Genomic DNA, 5351 nt, shown 5'->3' with positions numbered 1-5351 from the left:
CACACTGAAATCACATAACTAAGTGGCTTTACTTTATTTTCTTCCCAGAAAGAAAGCCCAAATCATTCCAGGATTCTTTATTTGATATCCGTGAACCTCTAAGAGGTCCCCAAATCCCCTTGAATGTGTGTGTGTAGAATTTCATGTGGCTCTGCAAGTCTGCTACTAAGTGGTTTACACCAGGGCATCTGTACTGGGTATTAACATATCCCAATGCCTCCTTACTGGTTCCAAATCCTACTAATGCCCCACAATCCCAGCTGTTCTGGCCTCTCTCTAGGAACCCTCCAGATGTCCGCGTAATGTGGCAAAAAGCTAGTGTCTGGCTCCACCGAGGTCCTTTAGGACCCTTCCCTCTGCAGAAGTGGGACCTTGCTCCATGTTTAGCATTTTAAAAAATGACCATGGTGTGTGCGCACATGTGTGTGGGCCCATGTATGCGCTTTTCTGCAATGAGGGCATATAGAAGCTTCAATTTGTTTTCTCAAGAGGTCTTTGAACCCCCAAAGATGGGGACCCATGGTGCCAAGACTATAATTTCATTATGATTCTGACTATGTTCCCAATACCTAATAGTAGACTCAGGTCTCTGAATTCACTTGCCAAAGTTTCCAGAAAGGGTCCAGCAAGTCAAGAGTTCAAAAATAGTTGTATGTACACAAGTGGCTATTCCTGTGATATTTTCCCGCTGGGACTTATGGGGAAGTGTAAGGAGTCCTGGGTTCCCAGTGAAACGTATTTGATCATATTTTTTTCCAGTAAACATTTATTTGCAGCTGAGAGAAGCCCTTTTTGGCTATAGCAAGACCATGTGCCTGTCCGGGAAATGGACATGGACAGGGTATCATGGCAAATATTCTGCATCAGAGGCCTGTCTCTTATTTGGAGAAACATCAGGGCAATCAGGAGCCCAGTTGAACACAATTAAATATATATTTAGCACATTTGGGGGGTGTCAGAATGGAGAGATTTGAAGAATCAATAGTCATATACATGTATTATTCTCCTGCTGTGTGTCAAGTCTTTGGTTTGACTCTAAGAGTGAGCTCTGGAATCAGAACTGAACAGATTTAAAATGAATCTGGGCTGAATTCCTTATTTAAGAACGGGGAAACTGAGTAGGCTTCTCTGGTGACTCACACAGTAAAGAATCTGCCTGCAATGCAGGAGACGCAGGTTTGATCCCTGGGTCAGGAAGATCCTCTAGAGAAGGAAATGGCAACCCACTCTAGTATTCTTGTCTGGAGAATTCCATGGACAGAGGAGCCTGGTGGACTTCAGTCCATGGGGTTGCAAAGAGTAGGACACGACTGAGCGATGAACACATACACACTGTCTAGTGTTCTTTGTCTGAAATTTGGGGACATTAAAGAGACTTAGAGGTGAGTTCCCTGGAGGTCCAGTGGTTAGGACTTGGTGCTTTTGCTGCCGAGGGCCCAGGGTTCAATCCCTGGTCAGGGAACTAAGATCCTGCAAGCCAAGTGGCATGGTCAAAAAAAAGAGAGAGAGAAAGAGAGGGAGAGAGACTTAGAGGTTATCTGGTCCCAACTTCTCCTTATATAGATGAGAAAACACATTTGTCAAGGGAAGCATGGCATATTGGCTGAAAAATCAAAGATAGAATTGAAGCTTAGTTCTTCTGATTTTCTGAGTAGTTCTCTTTGTCACATCCGCATGGGATCTTTTCCTGCTTTGGGGGTAATGGGGCCAGAAATGGGAGAGTCATGTATACCCAGAGATAAGGACAGAGAAAGGACTGAAAACAGTACGTTTCTTTGATCCGTTTCAAAGTTTTGCCCAAGACTGGTCCCATCTGAGTCCCAGCCCAATGTATAACAGACTTGGGTAGACACCTGAGTTTCAATGAATCCCAGTGCTATTCTTGATCCTAGGCTAATACTTACTTACCTCTCAAGTTGTCATAATAGGGAATGGAATTCTTTATAAAGCATCTCCCCTTATGCCTGGTATGGAGTACAGGCTCAGCTAGCCTTTGTCCCCACAATCTTGCATATTCTCTTTCCTCTTTTTTTTTTTTTTTTTGAATATTAGTTCCTCGACCAGGGATGGAACCCATGCCTCATGCATTGGGAGTGCAGAGTCTTAACCACTGGACCACCAGGGAAGCCTCTCTCTTTCCTCTTGATGTGTCAAAGTTAAGTCTATTTCTTCAACAAACAGAAGCTGAAGAGTACACTTTAGCAAGGACATCTCTAGAAAATTGGAATTGTTGGCTTTGAACTCAGTAAAGGTTTGCAAAAAAGGTTGTTATAGTAGTAAAACTTCCCAAAATAAAATCCTAGGAAGAGAAGCATTTTTAAGCCACTTTATTATCCCCCGTCAAAACATATTTCCTTTTCATTTACAAATTTCATTTCTAGAAAAGTATCCTGAGGAAATAGGGCTTCCCCAGTGGCTCAGCAGGTAAAGAATCCGCCTGTAATGCAGGAGACCCAGGAGATACGAGTTCGATCCCTGGGTCGGAAAGATCCCCTGGAGGAGAAAATGGCAACCCCCTCTAGTATTCTAGTCTGGGAAATCCCATGGATAGAAGAGCCTGGCAGGCTACACGCAGCCCATGGGGTCACAAAGAGTCAGACACAACTGAGCACAAGCAAGGATGGATCCTGAGGAAATAACCGTTATCGTTTGTGAAAGAAAACCAAAACTATCCAGCAATTGGACTGGCACCAATTTCACAACAGATTGCTGACATTAAATATGGTAATCCATATAGAACGATACTGCACAGCCTCTTCAAACTGGGTTACTGAGAAATGTTTATAGGTAAGTTGAAATGATTAAAAAGACGTATGCTATAAAACATATATGTTGTATGATGCCATAAAATGTTTCATATATACTTGCAAAATGGCATCTGTGCATAGATTGAAGTCACAAAGAATACAAGCCGTATCGTCAACAGCAAACCATCTTGGGTTCTGTGGATTGTGGGTGATTAGCTGTCCCCGGTGTGCTGTTAGGTGTGCGGCAGAGGCCAAGCTCTGGTTAGTCACACTATGTCATTTTATTCATAAGTATATTAAAAAGCAGAGACATCACTTTGCCAACAAAAGGCCATATAGTCAAAGTTATGATTTTTTCCAGCAGTCATGTATAGATGTGAGTGTTGGAGCATAAAGAAGGCTGAGTGTTAAAGAATTGCTGCTTTTGAATTGTGGTGCTGGAGAAGACTCTTGAGAGTCTCTTGGACTGCAAGGAGATCAAATCATTCAGTTCCAGAGGAAATCAACCCTGAATATTCATGAGAAGGACTGATGCTGAAGCTGAAGCTCCAATACTTTGGCCAGCTGATGTGAAGAGCCGATTCATTGGAAAAGACCCTGATGCTGGGAAAGATTGAGGGCAAGAGGAGAAGGGCGACAGAGGATGAGATGCTTAGATAGCATCACTGACTCAATGGACGTGAGCCTGAGCAAACTCTGGGAGATAGTGAGGGACAGGGAAGCCTGGCATGCTGCAGTCCATGGGGTCACAAAGCGTCGGACATGACTTAGTGACTGAACAGCAACACAGGAAAATGATATTTCCCAGCCTCCTTGCTTACAGGTTAGCCATGAGATTAACTCTGGCCAATGGAATGTAGGAAAAATGATGTACTTGTAGACCTGGCTTTAGAAAACCCCACCCCACCCAACCCAGCTTGTTGACTGGTCAATGATGCAAAAGATCCAGCTAAACACTCGAGGGCCCTGGGGACAGCATCACAGCAAGATGGGAGCATCCTGGATCCCTGAGTCACTGCCTGAAGGGGAGTCACCAAAGAAAGCCATCCACCTAGGAACATCTTTGTTCAGCTTGGTGTGGATGAGAAATACACTTTTTATTCTGTTAATCCACTGTGATTTTGAGGTTGTTACAGGAGCTAATGATAATTACCCTGACTTAACACATGTTTTTTCACTTTTCTACATTAAATGTATGTCTTTTGAAATTAGCAAAACAAGCTATTAAAAGAATATAACTGCCCATCCCTCTCTTTGTGCATGACCTCTACTGCTTTAAAGCATTCGAGAAAATCTGCATCTTTTTTTTTTAATATTGGCTGCACTGGGTCTTTGTTGTGGCAAGTAGGCTTTTCATTGTGGTGCGTGGGGGCTTCTTCTTTAGTTACAGTGCCTGGGCTTCTCCAGTTGTGGAGCACAGGCTCCAGAACATGCAGCCTCATTAATTGTGGTGCAATTGGGATTAGTTGTCCTTCGACATGTGGAATCTTATTTCCTTGACCAGGGATCGAACCTGTGTCCCCTTCACTGGAAGGCCAATTCTTAACCTCAAGATCACTAGGAAAGTCCCAAGATCTGCCTCTTTAGAAGGGATAACTAACTTCCCACCCCCTCATGCCCCACTCAAATACACTGCCCTGGAAATATTTTGGCAAAATGGTCATTCCTTTGCATTGTACAGTCGTATCTTATTTGAAGACTTAAGCTGTTTTTACCAGAAACTTGGGTGAAGGGCAGGACTGCAAAGCTGCTGACAGCCTATTCAAGGAAATTGGGTCCTGTATTAGGCCTGGGGCCCAGGCCATATGGTTTTGGAAACGAGATATTTGCTGTGGCTGGTTCTCAATCTGCAGTTCAGTCAAGCTTTACGAATTGCTTGTTGTGAATGTGAAAGTGGTCACTGTGGAACAACTGGGCCAGTAAGAGGTGCTGATGGGGTGGAGGGCAGGTGGACCTCACCTGTGCTTGACCTGCCTGTCCTCCAGGAAGAGTCACAGTTTCCAGGCTCTCCCTTTGCCATTTGCAATGCACACACCTGAGAACGGGACTTGGGTTCATTGAGATCGAAGTCTTGTTTCAGAGTCAGGGCAGGATGCTGGCTGCCCCCATTCATGCCCTGGAGTCAGTATAGATCCCACCTCTCAGACGGACATTGTCACTTGAGGACCCCAATCTCCTTGACTCCCCACCCCTTTGCTTCACCCTTCTGCCTTCAAGGGTCCCAGAGGCCATGCCAAATCTGGTTGATCCTGCCTTTCTCTCTCTCTCAACCTCTCTCTCTTCTTTCTATGCATACACACAGACACACACACACACAGAGAGAATTTAAGCCTCCACTTAAGATCACCAGTCTGTCAGAAGAAGTTCTTATTTTAAGTGTACACTTGTTACTCCCTCTGTTTCTTGTAACTGTACCTGTGGTTGCTTTTTCAGAAATTCTGCCTGTGTTCATGACCAAGTGACTTCAAAGATGCTGGGGAGTTTGGCAACAAGTCCTTTTATGTGGCTTCCACCAGGTAAGATTTTATCTGAAGAGACTTTACACCAAAGACTTCCGTTCAAAGGGGCAGAAGAGAGCTGGTGTGGTGTAGAAACCATCCGAGC

The 5351-nt window shown here is 44.3% G+C and overlaps 1 non-coding gene across 1 annotated transcript; it reads left to right on the top strand.

Moving 5' to 3' along the window:
• Positions 1-1388: 1388 nt before the first annotated feature.
• On the top strand, positions 1389-1462 carry TRNAK-UUU (transfer RNA lysine (anticodon UUU)). Its single transcript has one exon. It is a non-coding gene; the product is annotated as a tRNA-Lys (tRNA).
• Positions 1463-5351: the final 3889 nt, after the last annotated feature.

This window comes from Giraffa tippelskirchi, chromosome 4 (assembly GCF_054371585.1).
Source record: "Giraffa tippelskirchi isolate mGirTip1 chromosome 4, T2T-mGirTip1v1.2.pri, whole genome shotgun sequence".
NCBI classification, from domain to species: domain Eukaryota; kingdom Metazoa; phylum Chordata; class Mammalia; order Artiodactyla; family Giraffidae; genus Giraffa; species Giraffa tippelskirchi.
This window is presented reverse-complemented; position numbering and strand designations above follow the sequence as displayed.